This window comes from Thermobia domestica, chromosome 15 (genome assembly GCF_964235325.1).
Source record: "Thermobia domestica chromosome 15, izTheDome1.hap1.1, whole genome shotgun sequence".
Classification (NCBI taxonomy): Eukaryota; Metazoa; Arthropoda; class Insecta; order Zygentoma; family Lepismatidae; genus Thermobia; species Thermobia domestica.
Window position 1 is genome coordinate 94,007,610 of NC_137468.1, and position 26,819 is coordinate 94,034,428.

The following is a 26,819-nucleotide window of genomic DNA, read 5'->3' on the forward strand; positions in this document are numbered from 1 at the left end:
TCACCACCAAGCTCACCACTAAGCTCAGCACACACATACAGATGTCCCTGCGTTTACTGGCTTCCTTCTTTCGTGCGAAGTGTCCTGGATTCGGAGTTCCTCTCTTCGATTCCCGCTGCGTCCTCCTCTCAAACTGGAAGGGGCGTCGCTCTTGGGCGTCTCCTGATCCATCAAGGTGGGGCTTCTGTTGGTCCATTTCTGATAGGATGCACTCTCACTAAAAGCACTTTCAGACGTCACACTGCACCAACATCACTCTCGGTGTTAAAAGTGTAGTGTTACACGGATAAACAGTGTTTATTGTTTTTAAGCATTGTGTATAATACTTCAAAAAAACTGATTATGTATGATTAAAACTAGTTCAAGTGCTTTCGGTGCGTATGTAGGTTATTCTAATTGTCTGTAATAGCTCGTGATTACGTTTATAAGTACGAAACTCTGTCACTCAAAAACAATGTTTGTAGGCGTTTCGCGATCTATATATATATATATATATATATATATATATTAGCAGCGTTACAAAGTTTATATATATATGTTTATATATATAAATATATTTTGAAGAAGATCAATGTGTAGGTTACTATGCTAAGGAAAGATTGTAATTTCGTACACTCGGCTTCGGTAAGTTTAGCCGCACATTGTTATTGTGAACTTAACTTTTGATTATGAATGTAGTGTGTGTGTAAGTTCCGGGTATGTTTTTGTGTTGCGGTGGTACGCTGTTTCCCGGTGAAGAATTATTTTACGACTGACTTGGAGTTTTGAATTTTTTTAGCCGGCCGATTTTTTTGGATACGCCTCTAACGGTGTTTTCGATTTCGTCTGTGCTCTCTTATTCGTTAACTTATTTTGGTGTCCTAAATTTTGATTCTCTTGGTCTCCGCCTATTTACGGTTTTCGGGCGTCGTTTCTCTAACGTACGTGCTTCCTTCAAATTTCACATGTTATATCGAAAATTTTTATGAGAGTTGATTTGGCTCCTAGTCGTCTCGTGCATGGTTTTGGACCATTTCACAGTTCTATGTTAAAATTTTATCTTGGTTCTGAGTGGCGACATATGGTCTATGCTGTGATTTTGACAAATTCGCAGAGATTATATTTCTACTTGGATTCTATTCAACGAGTTAGGACTTTATTATTTTTCTCAATTTCACAAAAAGATGCTAAAAGCTGTTTTGTTCTTCTTTCTTGCGTTCACGCCGGGAACTCTGCTGTGTGTGGTTTTCTACGTGTGTGGCTTAGGCAGTGGTATTGAGAGACAATGGAAGGGTCTTCCAACTGTCCTCGCCGCACGGACAGGTATACAGAAAAAAATAAAACATGTTACTTCTCGGATAGTAAGGGAAAATAAAGAGAATGTTCTTTGGCTCTTTAAACAAACAAAAATGAAAATGAAAATTATACGCACTAATGTTCATAATTATACGCAAAATTGAATTTAAAAGATTTATTTAAAAATTAAATAAAAATGGTAATGATGCAACTGTCACAGTTATCCCCCTCCTAAGATGGAGCAGATGATGCAACTTAGTTGAAGCAGATCTCCATCCTAAGAGAAACTTTGTGATTGACATTGCATCATGAATTCTAAGTACAAATTGAGCATTGCATAAAAATCCGAACCCTAGTCAGAAATTTCAAAGTTCACAAAAATATTCTGAAGTACATGAAAATTCTTCATAGAAAAGTTGAAATACATAAAAATCCGAACCCGAATGGTTTTTACCTCGTGTGCTCTGATCTGCTAGTGGATGATAGGTCTCAGGTGTCGAGTTTGTGGTCAGTTCAAGCTGCTGGACACAAGCTTATGAGGCATGTTTTAAGTAATATGACTTTTATCTTAATTGTCTCTTGGAGTTCTTCTTTAATTTTCTTCCTTCTGGTCTGCATCATCGCAGGTGTAATAATTGGAACTCTTCGTTATTTTATCTGCGCGGGATACGACTTCTTACTTTTCTTCCAAAGTGCTGGCTGCCCTAGGTAACAAAACAACAAAACAATAATATTATATCATCTTCAGCGTCTGGGATCATCGGGAAAGAGAGCATTGGTTACAGAGGGTGGCATGGAGCTTCAATTCCTCCATGTGCGAGGGCAAAGCCAATGCTCGCACTTCTGCTTTTATCCTTCGGCCATGATTCTTCTTCAGTAACACAACTTTAAAATATAAGGAGAGTAAAATAATTAAGGCAAAGTTCCATGTCGCGAACATCCAATTGTGGGAACTTGCAAACATCTTGGTGGAATTGTCATCTGCTCGCAGCTCGTAGCTCACTATTCTTTGGCTCGGCGCGTTTTCGCAGGTATCATCACCAAGGGGAAGGGGTGCGTTGAGTCTCTGCTCTAAACGCAAAACTCCACTTCAGAGAGCTCAAATCGGGAATCCTTCTCTACCGATTGCTCTGTATATAGGCACTTCCTCGTGCATAACAAAAATTATATCTCCTGGGCCGGTTTTAATGCTGGGTTGCGCACATTGGTGAACGTCTTTTTCCAATCTTCCTCTGTAATTTTTTATTGCCTCACATCCGGTATCTGAAATAAAGTTAAAGTAAATACGCTGGTAAACAATTTCACTTCTGGGCATTATGCGTCCATATAATTCATCTTCTTATTCTTTATGTTTATCTTCTAGGGTTAGCCACTTGGATAAGAGATGCAGGTATATTCAACTGAGCTGTGCAATAGACAAAATTCTCTTATATTTCTTTCATTATTTTCCTGCTAAGTTTTCTCCTCCGCGCTGATGTTTCAGTTTTCAATTCTTCGTTTCTTGCATTAACTTCTTGCAATTCTTCTTCTTTACTTCTTGCATGCAATCCTTGTATTTCTGGGCTTCCATTTCTTTTCATGCCATTATGTATTTGAGGTTGTTTTCCAGCAAGCTGTTGCGTAACCTTGACTCGAACCTGGACCGTTGGAGGTCAATTTTTAGTAAACAAATGTCATAGCCGGGCGAATGGTAACAATGCAGATACCATTCTTGTCATTTTCGGGGTTTTCCTCTTTATCTCCTGGGTACCTCCAATTGTCATTACTCACTTCTTGAGTTCTCACCACTTTGATAGGGACAATCATTGTATCGTCTCGGCCATCTTTACATCGTGCGTCTAACTTGTGTTCTCCTCTCCTGGTACCTTCATCCTGAGCGGTAATACATGGCGGATTTGCTTCGTTCTCCCAGTTATCATCGCTCATCTCTTGTGTTTCATTTGGTCTGACTTGACTGTGAATCTCTTGTCGGTCACATGGACTTCTCTGGCCGTTGTAATTTATCCATGAATCCTGGTCTTCGACTTCAAGTATTCCTTTTCCTTCTACATTTCTGGAGTCTTCTGCCCATTTTCTCCATGGCTTCTGGTGATTATTCCTCCTGCAAAAGGTATGGCGGCGTTGCCATCCTGGACGTTTGTCGTGGAAACATTTCATTCTTGCATCCTTGTGCCGTATTGGCTGTATCCTTGTCTTCCCAGGGACCATTCTTCCACGCAGTTTGCGTTTAATCTTGGATTTCGGAGCGTTCACAGCGTTGGAAACACTTGTACTTATCTCTGCAGGTGGGTCAGTCTGTTTGGCCTCCTGGTGTGTATCTTGCACAATTTCTTCTGATGGGGTTTCCTCCAGTACCACTTCTTCCGGTTCGCTCCTTTCTACTATTTGACTGTGCTGTTCTCGTTCTGGAGTAACCTCAGCGTCTTGCATATTTTCCTCGTGAAGTGGTTCTTCTCGAATCTCATCTGTCTCCTGCTTCCCTCTGCGCTCTTCTCGTTCTCTTCTCATTTCTTGGATGTTTTCGTCAAGCTTCTTGTTTACTTCTTTTATTTCTTCTCGTAGTTTTCTTTGTTCTTCTAGTAGCTTTCTTGATTCTTTTCTTCGTTCTTCTTTTTGTTCATTTAACGTCTTTTTGAGTTCTTCTTTTTGTTGATCTAACTTCTTGCTAATATCTTCTTTGTATACATTTAACTTCTTGTTAAGTTCTTCTTTTAGTTCTTCTTTTTGTTCTTCGAACTTTTTCATTAGTGTCCGGAACATGGCTAACACATCGTTGTTTGCGGGAGTTCTGGTAGACTCGTCTGGCTGCACTTTCCTTGGCGTTTCTTCTGATGACTGAGATCGCCTTTCCTCAGTAGACGCCACTGTTGTGTTTAGGACGCCGCATGTAACACATTCCAGATGGGAAGATGATGGGGTTATTTCTTGCTCCCAGACATCTCTGCCGCAATCTGGACAAATCTGTTGCTCTCCCGTCAGCATCTTGGTCCTTATTTCTTCTGTCTGTGCCCGCAGTCTTGGCATCTGAAACTAAAAATACACAGCTTTTGCGCCGAATTATTTTTGCACACGCATTAACGAATAAAAAGTGTTTGTTAATTACTAAATTAATTTTTAAAAACAGTATTCTTGCAATATACTAATAAAATGTCTAGTTTCGTCGCTTATAATTGTTCACACACACAACACGTTTTACGTTATTTATTTATTATTCATGAAATAAACCTGAGTGTACGATCTTTTGCAATAATTCCAAAGCATAGTAATTCACACCTTAAATCATCTTCTCTTAAAATTTACTAAATGCTATATTTATCCTACATTAGTATTAATACGTTTCTAGCTTAACCCTATACATACTAAAATTTTAAAAAGTAAACGAATATATGCACACTTTAAATATAAACTAATAAAAGAAAAGTTATTCCTATATAAATATATGAATGGATATCTTACAAATACATGAATGGTAGCAGGTTCGAATTGATTTTAGCAACTTGTAGTTATTATCCTTTCTCTATTTTCCTCACCTGGTTACCTTATTTTTCTTCTTTTTCTTCTTTTCCTTATTCAATCACCCATTTTCAATACAAATAAATTCTGCAAACTGAATATTCTCTACTGCTAGCTCAACGTAAACGTAACTTACATTCTTCTGGCTGAAAAAGAAATGAAATTGGAGGAGAAAAGAACGTTGATCGTTCCTGGAAGTACTGTTCAACTTCTGTTGAGTTTAGTTCGATTCCAAGGCTCATTGTGTAGCTGATAATAATCTTAGCAAGTAGTTACTTTTTTTTTTTTTTGTAATCGAGTTCTTAAAAATAATGGAGTTCTTTGAAGCGTATTCGTCGAGACTGTAAAGTAATTATCGAGTAATTATCGTGTCTGACGATTAATTATCGCATCTAAAAATAAATTGTCGAATCTGAAAGTTAATTATCGGGTTTAAAAATTAATTATCGGGTCTGAGCGTAAATTATCGAGTTCGAAAATTAATTATCGAGTCTGAAAAAATTAACTATCGAGTTTAAAAAAAATTAACTATCGAGTCTAAAAATTAACTATCGAGTCTAAAAATTAACTATCGAGTCCCTGTTCGGATGCGCCATATTTGTAAAATTTGAAAAATGAAAAGAGAAAGATCCCGGTGGTGATCGCTTGTAGCGCCAGGTTTTGTAGTAATAAAAAGAAAAAAAATTGAGATGGCGGGTTTTGGGTTCATATTCCGTCTGTCCCTATTTATTCCCTGTGCACCACCGTTAAAGTCTCCGTTCCTCGAACTAAAATGGTTTGTGACTCGATAAGGATTGATCTCACGGTTAGGAAATCCTATCTCCCCGCGGTGTCCCAGGGCTTTAGGGAAACAAGATCCCTCTAAAACCGTGTAAGCAAATGAAACTTGATATTATTTGCATACGTATCCTGAATTCACGTGCTGCAACGCTGAAAGAGAATTTTGCTCTAATGTTTGGTTTGTGTGGACGAACTAGACTGACTTTCACTTTCCAAGTGGACTGAATAATAATGGTAGTAATAAGAATAAAACCAGAAAATAAACGAATATCTAGAATTTAGAATTTAGTTGAAAATTCTGAAAATCAGTCTAATCCCCACTAGAATCGAGAAATGCTTATATTGCCTAATTTGCCTAACAGATCCTTTGGAAACCAATGATATGCTTGAGGTTTGGGATACAACTTGTTTATGAAAGAAAAAGCTTACGAATTTGAGGTTAACAATGTAATAAAAGTTTTAATGAGCAAATGAAAACAATAACAAAAAAAAATGTTTTCTAAAAAAAATTAAGCAAGCTGAAGGTTAATATTGAATTTTGGGTTTTCTGACAACAAATGTTCAGAATAAGGCATAAGGCCTTAAACAAAAAGAAATCAATTTAAGTAAATTACATCTGGGCTTTCTTTCTTGAACTATGTAGTGAATGAATTGTTATCATTAACCTGACACAAATAAACAAACTGTGGAATTGATGTTTATAACCAATGCTAGATGCAATCTTACATTGTTTACATTCTATATAGAGCTTTCCTGATTTACATAGATATCATACCAAACTGGTTAAATTACAATTTTGCATTTGAAAAATACCTAATTATTTGACATCGCATGCTAAGTATATAGTTCACGTTGATCAGCTGATATGTTTTGACCATAACCTTTTTAATACCTACGAGATTAAGATATTACATAGCTGGACGGAATTTTGAATATAACAACCTATATTTTATTCGGGTGAAAACTAAGTATTGAAATGATTTAAAATAAGTTAATCTAGTTGAAGTAAGTGGAAATGAGTTGAAATAACTTGAATTGAAATAAAATAAATCGAGAAACAAGTCATGACTTTGAGTTGAGATTTGTGGGAAGTATGAAAGAAACATAGAATGATCTAAAGGAGTTAAATAAACCTACTGCCTGACTGCTAACCATTTCTAATTATTTAAATTAATAACTGAGAATGAGAATAAGTGCACTAAATATGCACTTTGACATTTACCTAACAAGCATACACTATCAAATACATAAAATCAATGAGCGTAGCATTACCATTTCGTTATGCATAAAGGCTACATATATATACTCATATTAACACAAGTAGAAAATTAATAGACACAAACATATATCGATATATATATATATATATATGTAAAATCATAAGTAAATACATGCATACATACATAAAAAATCAAATAACACATGAATATAAATAATAAATGTCAAGACGTCTCTCGAGATTTCTTTAATCTGAATATATTGAGTTTTTTGTGATTTTCTCTTTATCATTAATAGGATTGGTATACGGCCGGACATTTTCATGTATTCCTCTAGTTTGTTCGTCTAGTTTATGCGCATAAACGTCTGATCGCTCGATTGTTAGAGGATCAGACTGACGTAATAATTGCGGCTTTACTTAGCCTACTTCGTATTTTTCATCTGTATTCTACCTGACTGTACTAATGTCGGTTCCGCTTTATTTATGGATTACGTATCTCCAACCAAGAAAATGATTAATTGCGAGACTAGTCGCATATACATCATAGTTACCAATTAATCCTTTAGCTCTCTTACGTAACATATTTTTGATGACTCATTACAATATTATTTATTAGAGTTTTACTAGTATATAGATCGAAATAGACTCATTTAGTACGTTCACTTCTATGCAAAATTACTTTACAAACACTATAATCTCTGGACAATTAAAGCAATGTCTTGAATATATTTTCTAGGAATATCTATTATGTCTTGTTCAAAATTATCTTAAAGTTCTCATATTACATGTACATAGCGCAGATGATGCATTTTTACTTCATACAAATTTCCATATGTTAAAGTAAATACTTCTTTCATCGTTAAAGGTCTACAACCTGTCCTTCGATCTACTTTTAAATTAACTTTCTTTATATGTTATCAAAAAAAATCTAAGTGACAAATAGAGTAATGGCCTAAACTACTATCTCCTTAATAAAAACAACGACATATTCACTAAAGTCACAGAATATCTATATATAAGTATCATTAAAAAAAATATCTCTATTTTAATAAGCCTTGCTCAAAAAGAAAGAAAAAAAATCTAATTGTTTAGCAATTACAGTTCGAGTTGGAAAATCTTTTCTCCACGCGGTGTAAATACATTAACAGTTTTCAAATAGTTCCGACTTTATATCGCGAACGTCTTGCATTTTATTCAATGACGAAAATTTTCCTTTTGGAATCAACAAAAAATAATTTGGATGGGTCCTACCTTTCGCCGTACACACTGCTCTCACCACCAAGCTCACCACTAAGCTCAGCACACACATACAGATGTCCCTGCGTTTACTGGCTTCCTTCTTTCGTGCGAAGTGTCCTGGATTCGGAGTTCCTCTCTTCGATTCCCGCTGCGTCCTCCTCTCAAACTGGAAGGGGCGTCGCTCTTGGGCGTCTCCTGATCCATCAAGGTGGGGCTTCTGTTGGTCCATTTCTGATAGGATGCACTCTCACTAAAAGCACTTTCAGACGTCACACTGCACCAACATCACTCTCGGTGTTAAAAGTGTAGTGTTACACGGATAAACAGTGTTTATTGTTTTTAAGCATTGTGTATAATACTTCAAAAAAACTGATTATGTATGATTAAAACTAGTTCAAGTGCTTTCGGTGCGTATGTAGGTTATTCTAATTGTCTGTAATAGCTCGTGATTACGTTTATAAGTACGAAACTCTGTCACTCAAAAACAATGTTTGTAGGCGTTTCGCGATCTATATATATATATATATATATATATATATATATATATATATATATATATTAGCAGCGTTACAAAGTTTATATATATATGTTTATATATATAAATATATTTTGAAGAAGATCAATGTGTAGGTTACTATGCTAAGGAAAGATTGTAATTTCGTACACTCGGCTTCGGTAAGTTTAGCCGCACATTGTTATTGTGAACTTAACTTTTGATTATGAATGTAGTGTGTGTGTAAGTTCCGGGTATGTTTTTGTGTTGCGGTGGTACGCTGTTTCCCGGTGAAGAATTATTTTACGACTGACTTGGAGTTTTGAATTTTTTTAGCCGGCCGATTTTTTTGGATACGCCTCTAACGGTGTTTTCGATTTCGTCTGTGCTCTCTTATTCGTTAACTTATTTTGGTGTCCTAAATTTTGATTCTCTTGGTCTCCGCCTATTTACGGTTTTCGGGCGTCGTTTCTCTAACGTACGTGCTTCCTTCAAATTTCACATGTTATATCGAAAATTTTTATGAGAGTTGATTTGGCTCCTAGTCGTCTCGTGCATGGTTTTGGACCATTTCACAGTTCTATGTTAAAATTTTATCTTGGTTCTGAGTGGCGACATATGGTCTATGCTGTGATTTTGACAAATTCGCAGAGATTATATTTCTACTTGGATTCTATTCAACGAGTTAGGACTTTATTATTTTTCTCAATTTCACAAAAAGATGCTAAAAGCTGTTTTGTTCTTCTTTCTTACGTTCACGCCGGGAACTCTGCTGTGTGTGGTTTTCTACGTGTGTGGCTTAGGCAGTGGTATTGAGAGACAATGGAAGGGTCTTCCAACTGTCCTCGCCGCACGGACAGGTATACAGAAAAAAATAAAACATGTTACTTCTCGGATAGTAAGGGAAAATAAAGAGAATGTTCTTTGGCTCTTTAAACAAACAAAAATGAAAATGAAAATTATACGCACTAATGTTCATAATTATACGCAAAATTGAATTTAAAAGATTTATTTAAAAATTAAATAAAAATGGTAATGATGCAACTGTCACAATATTGATGCATGCCACCGTTCTGGAATGTCAAAACATTGTACAGCTTCATCAGCAAAACTTCGTAGAAGCTAGAATAAATAATATAAGTCAGAGTGAAAACGGTCGGCCAATTATTCGAATGTCGGTTATCGTTTATGTATCCGCTCAACATACCAAAATAAATATCGATCACAAAAGTTGTCACGTTCCAGGTTGGATCCAGGCAAGGTAAAACTTCTGAAATTGAAGGAACCACTCTAACGTCATCATAAAAGTTGAATTGTCTGGCAGATGTAATTGCTGTGAGGATTGATTCGTATTGAGCAGTTGTCCGGCATGTTGTGCGGATATCGGTTTTTTATAGATAAGAGTAGAAATCTTGTACTAATTTACGAGTTCAGGCGTTATATTCATTACTAAATAGCGTGACAAACATCTTGGCATTTGAAGGCGGCGCTCCAAGTTCCCTTTAAATGCTGATAGCAAATGAAAGAAAGGCCAGCGGTATTGCCACGTTTATTTTGCACACATCCATGTCTATTCCCTGTCACCTGATCGCGCTGTAGTTTGTCTGCTTAGCCATAACCACATCCCTTTTCCACTTGACAACGTCGCGTCAAAGCTTGCGTTTTATTCGTTTAGCTGAAGTGCCAAAATGTTTGTTACAGGCTTTAATATCCATTTTCCTCATGGAAGTTATTATGTCTATATTTGCAATTAGTTTACTTTTTACAGGTCGTAGTGTATGTTTTGTCTGTATCTTTCTTGGTTTTGAGGGTTTGTCTCGATGTTTGCATCAGAACTCATATCTATCAGTCGGCTATCAGGGATTGAAAATCTTAAACTTTCTTCATATTAGGGATCTCGCCATCCTCGTTTAACGAGCGCCTAGTAATAAATGCGTAATAATTTAGTGTTTAGGAAACACGACGTAATGGAAAGCTCTTATTGTTGATATAATCTGCAATCTATATATTACAATGCTAGGTTTATATGTTTGTACCCAATTCTTTCGACAATGAGATCTCAAAAACTACAAGTGCTAGAAACGTGCCGTTTTCGCTGCTCGATTCCAAATGTCCGCTGGTCGATTGTCCAGTTCTCATTCAAATTTTCAAAAACCGTGTTATTGTTCTATTCAACATATTAGGGGCCGTTTTGAGCCCATAGGATTAACATTGTTGCAGGCCGAAATGACGGTGTTAGGCAACCAGTAGAGAAGATGCGTACGGCGGGTTGACGGACATTGCAGCCACTTTAGAAAGATTTCGAAACAAAATTTTAATTTTGTCAATTTAGCAGCTTTTTTAAGTCTAAATATGCATACAGCCTAGGGCTGACAAATCTTATATTTTTCCCGTAAGTGTTACGTTTTTCTGGCACGCTCTACGTTACACATTTTTATTTTTCCCGTTAGACGATTTCTTTCGATTTATTTTAATAAATGAAAGAAATGATCTGGAGATTTTAAATAAATGCTTTTTTTATTAGTGAAAGAAAGGAATACTTGGAATACTTTTTAACAAGATGAACTAATTTTCCACATACTGTGAACAATGCAACTCAATAATTTAACTTAGTATTCAGAAAGAAAATGCAATAGCTTGAATTTTTTTCTCTTATCTAACCAGAACTCCAATCTTATATCTAACAAGGAACGGAAATGAATCTGTCATCCTAATCAAACCTAGTCCATTCGATAAAATAACAAAGATATGTTCATGTACAAAAAATTAGATGCCAAACGAAGTAAGTCTCTGGGGCCCTTTAACCCTGTTTACTTTACAGTTTAAAGAAAATAGTAGACTCGCAGTGGAATAGCTATTGCATCAGTGGAATAGCATTGTTAAGGAAACACTGACAAAAAGTATTAGTAAAATTAAGTCGTCTGGATTATCAACTCACAACAATTAGGGAATAACTATAAATTAAAGACGAGCTGCTAACTATTTTTTCAGGAGTCAAATTAAAACACAAATTTCTTAAATTGGTTCTATACATAAAACTGTATGAGTAAAAGAACAACTTTTCTTTTGTGAAAATGGCCCAGCAAAATATTAACTTTGAAAATCGATAAATTGGGACAATGTGCGTCCCGACGAGTGCCCGATCGAGACGCGAGAAGTCAGAAATCGGTACAGTCAAGAGAAAATCGGGACGGTTGGCAACCCTAGTGAGACTGTTAAGAGAAAAGTCTTCATTAAAACACAATTAAAAATGCAACAAAGATTTATGTAATACAGTTTATTAAAATACAATTAAAAATGCAACAAAGGTTTACGTAATACAGTTTATTAAAATACAATTAAAAATGTTCAGCGTTTAATCAGTAACGAGGCTTTTTGAGACAAGAACATACAGCTTAAAACATGCGATCAGAACAATATGAGCTCTCATCAGGAATTGAAATATACTTTTTTTTCGTGTTTTGTGTATTGCAATTACTTTTAATGAAACTTTCTCAATTTCTAGTAAAAATTATTCTGAGTTACTATGTAAAACTATACATATGATATATATATATATATATATATATATATATATATATATATATATATATATATATATATATATATATATATATATATGTGTGTGTGTGTGTGTGTGTGTGTGTGTGTGTGTGTGTGTGTGTTCTAAACACCATATACATTCTTCTTTCGCCCTATGAGTCGTAATATCTTCCGTTTTCTCTCTGTCTCTCTCTCTGGAAAAACTGACTACCCTATAGATATACCACATTGACTTGACACCTAGTCTTCCGTTCCAGGCGCTACTATCGGCTGAAGAAATTCCAGTCTCTTTCGCTAAGGCTCTCTCGCTTAGCAACAGCTGAACCCTTACTGGCTCAGCGGGTGGGTGTGAGCTTTAGTTCGCATTTTTGCCACATCTCAAGACAATTTGGCAGCACTATAATACAGCCACTACCTGCTATATAGTCCTACCAATGATTACTAGTAGTATAACTCAGAAGTCTTGTGTACAGTACACATAGATTTCTCAAGATACCATGTACTATATTCTCAACCCCATGAGCATTGCTTGAGAAATGTAGGAGGCTCTAGGCTCAAAACAAGTTCTTTTAGCCAATTTTAACTAGACATTTCATTCTCAAGTTATGACCTTTTATTTTGTTATTCCGATCAATTTTGTATATAGCTCAGAAATGAGGAATTTGTGCACCATGTTGGTCTATATAATATTTTTTTTTTTTTTTCATGTTTTCGTGCGACCATTCATTTTTGTTGTTGTATGGATGGATTTGAGGGTTTAAAAATTAGATTTCTGGGCTTTCTTCATATATTAACCCGTCACACATGAGAGATGGAAGCCCTCGGCGATCACACTATCCGAGGACAGGGAAGAAAGAAAAGACTGGGGAACCCAGGGAAAACTCTCTCAGGATGGCTAACCTGAAACAGTTTTTACACTTTTTCGACCGAATGTCTCCTTCAAGAGTCAAACTTGGTGACCGCTCGCACCAAAGAGAAGAGCGTTAGTAAGCTCCTGCCGAGAATTGAACCCAGTTTTCCCACGCCAAAGGAACTTTTGTCAACCACATAGCCACCAGTTTTTGTTGTTTGTCTCCGAAATAACTACACATATTAAACACAGATAGATGAATACAAATACAACTTTTAAGTTTTGGCCTAGGGATGTTACCAAGATCGAGACGTACATTTGTAAATCGAGACAAGACTGAGACTCAAAATACCAAGACTTACTCAAGACGAGACCGAGATCGAGACAGATATTTTTAATTCGAAACGATATTTGGACGAGACAAAGCCAAGTTTTGAAAGTATCGGTTTCATCTCGAATATTGACCCAAAAAAAATAATAGTAAAATTAAATTGGTGCGCTGTTACGTTACATATGAGATGGTAAAAATTGAAGATATTTTCCAGAATTCAGAAAACTTCCGAATTTCGAAAAAAAACGATGTCAAAAAAATTCCGGAATTCAGAAAAAAATCCGATTTTTTTCCGAATTCCGGAATTTTTTCGAAATCGGTATATTTGCGATTTTACTTTTCGGATTCTGGAAAGTAAAATTCCGGAATTGGCCATCCCTAATTTGTACTTTTTTGGCGTTCAAATAAAGACATTTTTTACGTGATAAAATATCTAGATGTACATAATTTGATACAAAAATATTAAAATTATGTTTATGATGTAATACAATTATTAATTAAAATAGTTTTTGTTACGCCAAAAGCGGTGTTTATTTCTCACTTTTAGTACTTTTTATCCACCAAAAATCCTAACTCTAGTGATAAGTCAGCTCCTTATTCCTGTTGCCATTATAATAAAGTGATGGTCACCATGCAACGAACTATTTAATCATACGAAGAACATGATAAACATGTATACTGTTCAGAGAGCGAGCCAGGCTGTGTGCAAAATCTCGTTTTGATCTCTCTCTCTCTCTCTCTCTCTCTCTCTCTCTCTCTCTCTCTCTTCCTTGTTTCCCTTGTAACCAAGTAAGCAACCTGGCGGGCGAGTACATACAACCTTACGGCTCGAATGTCTTGTAGCAATTTGTCCAGTCTTTCTAAAACAGTGTGTGCGACTATCACGCATAAAAACGATAGCGATCCTTATGTCATCATAAATAACAGTGTCTTAGCTAGATACGAATAAATAAAAAAAAAATCATCTTGATTTGTGGGATAAATCTGCATTCTTAATGTGTCGGCGGCATGCAGGACCGCCAGATGAGTGGTATGAAAAATATTCTCCCTTTGTTCTTCAATGCGGTTGCCTGGTCACCAGCGAGTCGTGATGTCTCTTATATTGTTCGAGGAGTATCCGCTTTGGTAAAAGAGCGGACGTTAGTTAAACTAAACAAGTGCGTGAATGACGAAAGGAAGTCATTGAAACAGCATCCTTTATTGTATTAGATTAATCAATCTGACATAGCCTAATTTATTGTTAGTTTAACCAGTTTGCGGTTTTATACAAAAGAAATTTTAAAAGAAAGAACCATCTATCTATCAAGAAGGGGTCGTTTTGTAATGCTTGGTTGCTTGCCCGCTCGTTATGTTAATCAGATGGTTAACACCTATCTTAACAATCAAAACAATTCTTTTATAAACTTTCATTACCATCTTTGTTGTATGAAGTATATGTGGTAGCTTAGTGGTAGAGTTTATCTGTAGAGACCGAGTGTTAGAAAAGGCAGAAATGTATAAAGCTAGTTGCGTACGCAGAATTTTATAATATACATTATAAAGTATTATAATTATATATATATATATATATATATATATATATATATATATATATATATATATATATATATATATATATATATATATATAGATAGATAGATATATATATATATATATATATATATAGATAGATAGATATAGATATGAAATTGACTGTGTGTGTGATTCCTAATCAGGGTTAGTTTAACCCATCTGGAGACCCAGTACTAGAAAAACTAAGTGGCCCTTGCTGACTTCGCCTACAGTAAAAGTGGAACATGGATATGGCGGAAACTTGCCCCTTGTGAACAAATTCCATGGTCCCAGCCAAGAAAATATGTTATGCTATGCTATTTTTTAATTTGTATTTACTACTAGCATCGATTACCCGCTTCGCTCGGTTAAAAATAAAAATAAATAAATAAATAAATGCACAACTTCCTATCTCGTGTGTTTGGTACCCGTAAAATATACTATTTTTGTTTTTAGTGGCATGGACTTAAACGGCATCGGAAGTATCTATGTTCGTCTCAGCGACCCTGAAGATTATGGATTCGACACTAAAATCGGTCATTTTTGATCATTTTTATTTATCTCCCTCTCCCCTTTCCCCAAGTTGATGGGCTGAATTTGGATGTAAACGGGACCGCAAGTGTCACTGTTCATCTCGGAAACCCCAAAAACTGTGAATTTGATGCTAATATTAGTCTTATCCGATCATATTTGTATATCTCCCCGTCCCCCAAGTTGCGAGGCTGAATTTGGATTTAAACAGCATTTGAAGTGTGATTGTTCATCTCAGGAAACCCAAAAATTATAGATTCGACATTAATATCGGTCCTTTTTGATCATTTTAAATGTCTCTCCCCCTCCTCCTTGCTTACGTTGTACCGTAAAAAGTGATATGATAAAAACTGTCCCAGTTCCTAACCTCATTTATATTGAAAATTTGAGCGAGATCGGTCGAGTGGTTCAAGAGTGATGAAGTCACAAAGATAGTCACTTTCATTTTATATATAAGACTAGCAGCGTTCACCCCGCTTCGCTGCGGTCACCCCGGAACGCAATAAACTTTGTTACTTAGATAATTTTTACTTTTTCGCTTTCAAGTGATATGATAAAAACCATAGAAGATTGCAGTAAATCTTAACATTATATCGCCTGTCATTTATGTTAACCCGCCCCGCTTCGCTGCGGTCATCCCGGAAGTTTTCGCTTTCAAGTGATATGATAAAAACCATAGTAGATTGCAGTAAATGTTAACATTATATCGCCTGTCATTTATGTTAACCCGCCGAGTGACACGGTCATGCGGGTTGCATATAAATACGTTTATTTTTACCTATGATGAACTAACAAAGGATTTGTACGTTATGGACACTTGAATGGTCAATTATCTCAAGACACTGGTAATTAAAAATTAAAGTGATATGATAAAAACCATCTAGGGTCCAAATCCTAATAACCCCCCAAAAATAAAAGAAATTGGTTCAGCCGTATTAGCGTGATGAGGGAACAAAGGATTTGTGCGTTCTCTTTTATATATATATATATATATATATATATATATATATATATCCTTCCCTTTTTCTACGTTGTACCGTCAAAGTGAAACGATAAAAAATTTCCCACGTCCGAACCTCATCTATTTAAAATTTAATGGAAACTGATCGGGTGGCTCAAGAGATTAAGTCAAGAACATAGTTACTCTCAATTTTATAATATAGATTACTATTATTATTATTATTATTTTATCTTGCGCAATACAGAAACTATACAACTCGTAAAAGGGAAAGAAATGATTGGAAAGTTCAGTAGAAACTACGTGTGTGTTACGGAAATATTTTCAGAATCCACGATAGAGAAATTTATTTTCAGTGTATTCCAGTACTTTCACACTTTCCATCTTGTTCGCCTACTCCATCCACACTGTTTACGGGTAAGGTAGTATATTTCTTTTGAGAGGATACTAATAAATGCCCGACTGATAGTGAGAAGATGCAAAAATGACCAAACACCATTGCCTCTCTTTTTATCAATGCTGATGGGTGCTTTTGTGCATAATACTCCAAACCAACAACTAGTTGGTAGGAGAGAATGGAAATATTTCAATTCTTGGAGAATAGTCCTATTAAGCCTGCTGATCCTACGACACAATTCATCTTAGAGAACCAGTCTCTTCCCAAGTTTTAAACAGTGAACATCATGGCTAAGTCGCATGTCTCGTCCTTAACGGTGTAGTAATCGAAGGTAAAAAGAAAGATACATTCTCTGTAGTTGAAATAAGACGCGATTTAAGCACGGAAAAATGCTAATTTATGATGTGATAAACCGTAAAGATAAAATATTGGATGAATGGCTGCAAGGAAATGGTCAAATTAAGATGAGACGAAAGAAAACCGGCAACGAACAAATTAACGAAAGAAGCTCCTAAAATGTACTGCAATATAGTGTAATTATAGTACAGGGTACCGTCATTCACTGAAATACAGTAACTAGAGAATTGGTAATTGTACTACGATATCTTACATGTGTCAGTGTAAAAATGAAATCAACGAGAATTCCTAAACAGCAGATGTGCCTATTAGTGAGTAATTAAAATTAGTATAAAGTTATTCCGATTTATATTTATCTTTGTGTGCAATTTGTATGATACGGAAATTTGTTCAATTTGGAAAAATAGTTCGGTCCCTTGCAATTATGTTTTCAATATGTTTTTACTCTATATATACGAAAGTTAACTTATGTCCAGACTAGGCCCACCCAAATATATAGAGAAAAAGTAGTCTCTAGAGATGTGACAGAGTTGTAGCGACTTCATATGAACTTCTGCAAACTAAAGACAATTGTTCAAGAGCTCAAAGACGAATATACGTGAAAGTTCCAGAAGTACCGACCTAGAGTATAGATGGTAGTTGTTTGGAAAACGTTACTGTGGTCACAAATATCAACTTTATAAAGCTTAAATTTGAAGTTTGAAGACGCTATGTACTTTAGTATTTGTTTGGCAGTCATCAAGTGTGAATGCTCTCAGTGAACTTGTAAACATGGGAAAAATGGGTCATCGTTATTTGATACAATACATTTGAATGGTCTTAGTTCAACCAATATCAAAGCCGAGCTAGATTCTACTCTTGGGGAGTTTGCTCCTTCATTTACAAAGGAGTTTAAACGAGGCAGTACGAACTGCAAAAACGAACATCGCAGTTGCCGACCAAATGAGGTGACCACGCCAAATATGGTGAAGAAAATGACAAAATGGTATTGGATATCCGTCGATTGAAAGTGCGCGTGCTAGAAGACATGGTAGGCATTTAAAAAAGTGCTGTACGTCGAAAATATTGACTGAAAATAATTGTTTCTTGACAAATGAATCAACATAAACTTCCTTGTGTAGGTTATCTTCATTTTGAAACCAGTTTCCCCAAATAAACAATAATTTTAGGAATGATCCAAATACAAGGATGTTATACATATTTTACTTGTCCATAAGATCGAAGCTGTTGGTCTGTATCATGTTATTCGTAAAGTAATTGTAGGGCTGGAGGCAATAGGGTTTAAAGTAGTGTGTGTAATTACTGACAATAATGATATTAATAGGAAAGCTATGTCATATTTTTCCAGCAAACGAACTATGAGTATTGTGTATCCTCACCCATGTAACAGTACAAGACCTTTGTTTTTCTCATTGATTCTGTCCACATATTGAAATGCATAAGAAACAATTGGTTGAATGCTAAAGACAATGAAACCAGTATGATGTTCCCTGACTTTACTGGTGATGCTATTCATGTTGCATCTTTTGCAAGTGTGCGATTGTTATACAGCTTAGAGGAAAATAAATTTGTTAAATCTGGATATGGACTATCTGTAAAATCTCTGTGGCCTTCAAATGTGGAGCTTCAGAATGTAAAATTGGTTTTGCAAGTGTTCAATGAGTTTGTTGTTGAGGCATTGAAAACCTTAGGTGTTAATCACAATGTACCCCATAGTAAGACCACTGCGAACTTCATTTCCCATATTCTTACGTGGTAGAAAATAGTGAATGTTAAATCTCTATCCAAAGGGTCGCGTTTGAATAACAAAATGGAAGAGCCTTTAACAGTTCATCCTGAAGATGAGAGACGAAATTTCTTAGAAGAGTTTGTGCTTTGTCTAGATCATTGGGCGGCGCATGGACGTGGACTTAGCAAGGAAACAATGGAAGCTCTACGATATACAACAACGGGTATCCTGGAAATTTGTAGCTACTGTTGCAATGAGCTAGGAGCTGCTTACATTCTACAGGGTAAATTTCAGACTGACTTCCTAGAAGCACGATTTGGAAAATATCGGCAATTAGCTGGTGCTAACTGTAACGTACCACTGCGCCGAATCCTAAGTCGTTTGGCAAGCATTTTTCGTTTGAAATTAAAAATAAAACTATAGGCGTCGTTTTTTCTGAAGAGAACGATATGTTTTTGGATGACGGAAGTGAAATTTTGTCCAATAATAATTCCTTCTTAAATCTTGTGTCATTGACTGATGATAATCTCATAAAATCTAACATACATAGCAGGGTACTTTGTAGACAAGTTCCAAGAAGGTTACGTTGTGATGAATGTAGTGATGTAGTGTTAGTAGACAAACGTATGCAAGTAGGAGAAACGGGGAGTTCACTTATTGCAAGTTTAGATCGTGGGGGTCTATCATATCCAAGTGAAATTGTTGTTAATGTTGTGTTTTGTTGTGTATTGCATTATTAGAAAACTTATTGAAGAACATAACGAAGCTTTCTTGAAAGGTAATAATCAAAGAGGTGTAGTTATGTGTCTTGCTAAAAGGTATATTGATCAGAAGTTCGATGATATTTTTTCTCATGTAGTAAGGGACATGATTTGAAACAATTGAGTAAAATTATTTGTTGGGCTACCACTAATGTGATATTAAATAATTACTGTAAAAACCGAAACAACAGCATACCACAATGTGGAAAGAAACGAAAATTAAGTACTCTTATGAAGAGTTAAATAGTGTAGAAAACGCATGTTGTAGCAGTTACATTTGTTATATCTATGTAAACATGTAAAAGTATTCATAGTAAGTGGTTTTAGGTGTATCTGTAGTTGTGTCATTGGAATAAAATTAGCTTTAAAAAGCTATTTAAACTTGAAACAACAGTTTTAGAACTACAATTAAATCTAAGTATGTCCTACTTGAATTTGTCATGAAACCATTATTTTGTTTTTCAACCTGGTTGCGAATTTAAACTTGCATAATAAAAGTTTGCACTCTTCCGAAAGTCATATTTTTTATTGTTGTGACAATACTAGATTATTTTTATCCTACAAGTAGTCTTTTCTACGCGAATTTGCGAAAATACGAACAAAATGATCGTAAAAATCATTATAATGTGGCTAGGACTTGTGTTTTCCTTAAGACTACTGTGGCCTTCTAATGATGACGTCATTTTGGAGCTGTAAGGCCTTGTATTCAGGTGGCGTTGGTAAAGGTGGCTGGATCACGTTGCGCATTACGTCATGAACAATCTTACCCCCTCTCTTCCTTTGTTTTAGAAAGTGATGTTCTGTAAATTCTAACACTTGGGTCTAAATAAAGATCTTTATTGACCAAATAAAATCTACCTTAGTTTGAATTAATTCCAACTGTAAGTATCCTTAATATTAATATCACGTGAAAACGCGCCCTTATGGATCAGAGCAGACCAAAGATAACTTGAAGAGGTCGATAATTTTAAGCATCTGGGTAGTATTTTGACGCTTACTGCACCAAAGATATCAGGTCAAGAATTACCACAGCCAAAGAAGCAATTAACAAGAAAAGATCACTCTTAACTAGCAGGCTTAATATTAGACTAAGGAACAAGTCAGTCAAGTGCTATATATATGGAACATTGGACTGTATGGTTCAAAGACTTGGACGTTACGGAAGTTAGAGAAGAAATATTTAGAGAGCTTCGAAATGTGATGTTGGAGGAAGAAAGAGGAAATGAAATGGACGTACAGAGTAATAAACTATATTTTGAAACGGATAGGAATGAAGAGGACGCTTCTTGCCAGCATCTTACGTAGAAAGACCTGGGTGGGACACATTTTAAGAAGAAATTGTCTTGTTCATACCGCCATAGACGGAAGGTAGGATGGAAGGAAAGCGAAGAATAGGAAGAACACAACTGATCGATGAATTCAAAAATAGAAGAAAATATTGGGGATTAAAAGAAGAAGCTGAAGACAGAGAAACGTGGAAAAAACATTTCCAGGTCCAAACCTAAATAAATTAATGAATAATAAACTTATTAGTCCCAGGACCTTCCAACAGACAGAATACTTAATAATAGAGGTGGGTAGCCAGAAGTGTTTGATCAAGATGATACGTGCTACAGGAGAGTGACTTACCTCCAGATCGGCTATAGACATCACTGCCTTGCCCTAAATGAGAGTCGTACTCAGGTATATACCTATGTGAATGTCCTTCTTGAAGGCAGGAACACTAGGCCAGAAGAGCATGATCAAAGTGGCCAGTTCTGTCATATTACTCAAGCATGTACGAAAATCTGAAACCAGAGAGACAGATTCAAAATTAGAAATGAAATGAAATGAAATATTTGAGTTTTACGTCCCATGGTTATGCCGGTTAGGCTAAAGGAGACGATGATGATGAGTAATGAATGAAATGGTGGAATGAAGAAAGTGGGAGGAAACGGGAGAAGCCCGATAAAACCCATGCACGCGGTGTTTGTCCACCACAAAGTTCACTTGGCAGATTCAAAATTAGAATTGGAAATACATAACTAATCATGGCATTAAGAATTAGGGTTAGGAATTTCACGTACACAGTATATAAAAACTTGCACTAAGAGTTATGATTAGGAATATATCGCATATACAAGAATTAAGCATAGCATTAAGAATTAGAATTAGGAACATCATACATACAGGAACTAAGTAAACACAGCATTAAGAATTAGGATTGGGAATATTACGTACTAAGTAATCAATGCACTAAGATTTAGGATTGGGGGGTATACCACATATACAAGAACTAAGCATGGCATTAAGAATTAGACCACGTGTAAAAAAAACTAAGTAATTATGGTATCAAGAATTAGGAATATCACACATGTATGAACTAAGTAATCATGACATTCAGACTTAGGATTAGGTATGTGATGCCACTTTAGAATTAGGATTAGAGATTAGAATTAGGGCTAGGCTATGATTACTCAGATGTTTACTTGTACCCATCAATTAATGTTCAATTATAATATTCTCTGCCATATTACAGTCAAGAAGCCAGTTCCTCAACTGAGGCAGAGATTCTTGGTAGTATAAGTATGGGTGAGTATTTAAAGGGAAAAAAAGAAACAAAAAAAGAATTTGGAGCATTGAATTAAAGGATGGTAACACTTGAAAAAATGTTGAGGAACGACAATGAAAAGAAAGCATTGGAGAAGCTGTCTTCAACGGCGGCTTTGCTTTACTTAGTGTCAGTTTGACATCTGCTGGTCGCCTGTCTTGTTGCCACCAAAGACCCAAGAACACAATTACGAAGATGGACTTTATCAGAACCTGTAATCAACAGCCATTCTTGGAAGCAACAGCAAAAGGAAAGAAAGAAACAAAAGTAAAGAAAAAAACGAAGAAAAGTTCAAAAAGTATTTTTCCTCCTCTTTTCTTCCAAACTCTTCTCTCTTTCTCTTTACTACAACGTTAGGCAAGTGTTTCCTCAAACTCCGCTTCAAAAGTGTGACATAATAACAGAGCTTACTGTCTAGCAAAGGAACTAAACATGTTATTTGGAAGCATTCAAAGCCTGGAAGATACATTTATTTGAATAAAGAATATCCCAAAAGGCCCTGAAATGCCTGTAAGTAATTCCATTCCTTTCTTCTCCTCCTCCTACTACTATTACTTCTTTCTGACTAGCTTGTCCACTAATTTTTCAATTTTTCCGTCAATGAGCTAAGTTTTCAGGGAACAAGTGGAAAATTATTCTGTTCTATTAAGTTACTTTCTTTTTTAAAAAAAATAAAAGGAAAAAAGATCCTTAAAATGAAACGAGAAAGGAGAAGTTACTGTTTTTGACGTATATTTTCTTATTTTCTGTTGATAAAACTGTCAAGTTTCATTAGTAATTATCGTGTAACGTAAGTGTTATTAACTATAAACATGCATTTAACTGAATTTCATTATATATAATACTGTTTCCCCATAGTTTTTTTTCTCTTTTACGAAACAGAATGTAACAAGTGACTGTAACAAAGGAAAGAAAAATGTGTTACTATTATATTTTCAAATTTTAATCACTAAGGATAGAATTTTTAGGTGTACATTTTTTTTTCTTTACGAGCTCTCCGAAAGTACCTGAAGTAGCAAGTTTGACTTTCAATTCTCCAGCAGTGTCTTAGAAATAATTCTCCAGCAGTTATTTCCCCTTTGAAGGCCCTTTATTTTCTTAATCTGGCTCCAATCACTTACTCTTCTTCAGTTAGGGATTTAGGATTTAGATTTCTGAGCTTTCGGCATCTATGGCCATTTAGTTCCTCACGTATGAGGGATGACATCCTTCGGAGAGCACACTACTCGGGAAAAGGGACGGAATGAAGGAATCGGCCTGGGACCTATAAGTTAGGTACTATCCCGGCATTTGCCTAGTGTGAGTGAGGAAAACCCACGAAAACCTCATTCAGGATGGATGGCCTGAAAAAGCTTCTTACACTTTCTTCTACCGAGTGTCCCCACCGGGAATCGAACCCCAGAACCGCTCGCAACGAAGGCGAGAGCGTTAGCTACTACGCTATGTGGAGCCACTTCTTCAGTTACTGTTATCAGTCATCGTGAATTAAATATGTTGGTTCTTGGGTGAGAATTTGACAAGGTCAAGCAGTTTGTGATTTCTCTGAATCAGGGCTGGATCAGGGCCGGGCAAAAAAAAAAAAAAAAAAAAAAGCGGCCCCTGCTGACTTCACCTAATACATTTCTGTGAGAGTACAATAAGAAAGGTAAGGGAATATGTTTCACATCTTTGGTCATATTTTACTTTATGATTATGATTGTATTTTTATGTTTCTTTTTAGATACCCAGTTGAGATTTTGATCAGAGTAGAAGCCCGAAGGCCCATCTGGAAGCCCGGGATTATATCCTCCCTAAGCCCCCCATTAATTCGCCCTGCTCTGGATTCAAACAACTCAGATGCAATTTCCAAAGTTCACCAACTCCTTTAAACCAGAGAATATTTATGCTTTGCAGACAGAACTGTTTTGGTATCTACGGTTACAAATAATGTGATGTCTGCCATTATGAACTTGGCACAACAATGCTTAGAAAAATGACAATGGTCCATCTAATTTCGTGAGGCAACCGGTAAATTGTTTTGCTAAAGAAATGCCTGAAGTTAGTCTTCGGAAGAATCTAAATGTTGTCGGATTTACAACATCTACAGATTTGTCATTCCAAATGAATAAGTAGTTTGCCCCATTGGTTTCTGCAGATAAAGAAAGAAACTACAAAGACGTTTTATCTCCAAATAGGAAGGTGCTTATATTCAGCAACTTAGAGATGTTTAGTATTAGGTATAATAATATATTGTCGTCGTTCAGGAAGAAGTAATTCAGTTCAAAGGATTGGTTTAGACTTAACTCGCACAAATTTAGCTCTTCTTGTGCTGTATTAACTTATTCAAACTCAGATTCATCTGGTAGAACAACGGTGATATAGAGAGGTACGTATGTATATTATTTTCTATTATCCGAAATGGTATTTTTTTTTTTGGGGGGGAAGTAGTTCTTTTTTACACCTTACACTGAGAAAAATCCGTTTTCTGGACAGCGGTATATTGCACAAATATACGGAATTCTCTTGCTTACTACAGAAATCAGTATGAAGCATACGTTATCCATATGCTACATAGGCACTGCCCTTAGATGTTACATCATGCCGTTATAGGATGTCTGACATCTAACAGTTTTCCGTATATCACATGCATATACTTATGTTACATTCCTCAGCTATATGTTATATACTTCCATTTGAATGTGAGATCCTGACCACCTATATTGTTTCATACGAAAAGTGCTTATAGATGGAACACTTATACAGAAAGTATTATAAAACATGCGTTTTCAGTTATACGTCTGCTGTACGTTAAGTGCAAAAACTACAGGAATTACGCATATAACTTATCTTTTTACATACGCCACCTACAATTTTTCTCAATGTATTTTAGCATTTTTCTTCATTTTCTTGCATGAAAATGAGCTCTTTATGTGTAATGCAAAATTTTTTTCACAAAGCAAATGCTACTTAACTACTTTTAGAGAAGAAATTAAACAAATAAAATTCCAATTCTTTTTAAATCGATCAACTATCGACCGAATATTTACCACTCGACAAATGCTCGAAAAGAACTGGGTATACAATACTCCACTACATCAATTATTTATTGATTTTAGAAAGGCTTACGACTCAGGAGAGAAACATTGTACTACATTCTTACAGAATTTGGAATAGGTACCGAGAAAGCTAATTACATTAGTTAAGATATGTCTAAATGAATTCCAAAGTAATGTCTGGGTAGGAAAATTTTTGTCCACGACCTTTCACGTCGAGAATGGCCTGAAACAAGGAGATGCGGTGTCGCCATTACTATTCAACTTTGTCCTGAAATAAGCTATGAATGGTATTCACCAGGTTATGGCTTATGCTGATGATGTAAATTTAATAGATGATAATAGGAGAACAAAAGAAAGAAATGCAGAGGTCGTATTAAACGCTTGCAGGTACATGGGTTTAGAAGTAAATGCAGAGAGAACTAAATACATGGAAGTACGTCAGGAACATAATACGGTAAATTGTGGATGCATTAAAATATCAAATAGATAATACTTTTGGTAAAGTAAATACTTTCAAATATCTAGAATCAATATTAACAGACGAAACCATATTCACGAAGAAATTAAATCTCGACTAAAAGCAGGGAATTCGTGTTGTTATTCAGTTCAAAATATTTTGTCGTCGCGAACCCTATCGAGGAATTTGAAGCTTAAAATATATAAAAGGGTCTAGGATGTTTCGGTGTAGGTTGTTTCGGTATACGGATGTTTCGGTGTACGAACGTTACGGTGTTTCGGGCGTTTCTATGTAAGGACGCTAGGCTATAAAGGACGTTTCGGTGTATAAAATATTTGAGAGCATTAATCATATGCTTGTAATGAACAGTCATGAAATGTCATGGTGTAGCTACTCTGCAATAGTGTAAAGTGTTTAACATTGTTATTGAGTCAATTACAGGATGAAACTACTACGCCAATGCATTCGTGACAATAATTTCGATTCAGATGTGTTCACAGGCAAGTTTTATAGAATCATAACCAAATCTAATTCAAAAATAAAATTTAATTCAAATTTACTGCAAATATTATCGTCATTTCTGAATAGAAATAAATATATTGCACAAAGTTCCTGAGACACAGTAATAATATACAGACTGTTCCATAATTCGTGTTATTTTCTACAGTGCTGGGAGAAGATGAAGTTTATACACTATTAACGTACAATTTGGCACTCTTATTGAGAAATATCTGAATTTTTCGAATTTCTAAAGAAAATAAGAGAAAATTGCTGTTTAGCCCCCCTTTTAGGGGTGAAAACACGAAAGTTCATTTTCCTTACGGGAGATTCAATGTTAAATTTTAGAAGCAGTTTTCTCCAATAATTATTCGTGAAGATTTTAGAGCAAATGAGTTGTATTTGTTATGAAATCCAAAAACACTCATTCACAGAGCTAGTAAAGCCGTCTCAAACATTTTTTTGCGAAGGTCCCCCTTTTGGGGGGCAAGGGGCATAAAAAGTTGGTGGGTGATATATTACCAAAATCCCAAAATTTATTTTCGGAATGCCAGTAAGCATGAGATTAATCACAAATGCCACAGAATTAATGCTCCAATGTCCTTACATGTAAGAGTGACTAATAATGGGGCTACAGCCCCCTTTCAAAAATAAAATAAAAAAACATAAATATCCTTACTAGGGACATACGAGAAGAAATTATTTTTGTTAA

At 35.5% G+C, this 26,819-nt stretch overlaps 1 long non-coding RNA gene across 2 annotated transcripts in view; it reads right to left on the minus strand.

The window, feature by feature from the left end:
• Positions 1–26,819, minus strand: part of LOC145671881 (uncharacterized) — a 516,485-nt gene that overhangs the window by 123,381 nt on the left and 366,285 nt on the right. For both annotated transcript variants that reach the window (XR_014128549.1, XR_014128550.1), the window contains exon 2: positions 21,157–21,314. This is a non-coding gene — a long non-coding RNA (uncharacterized LOC145671881). The remainder of the gene's footprint in view (positions 1–21,156; positions 21,315–26,819) is intronic.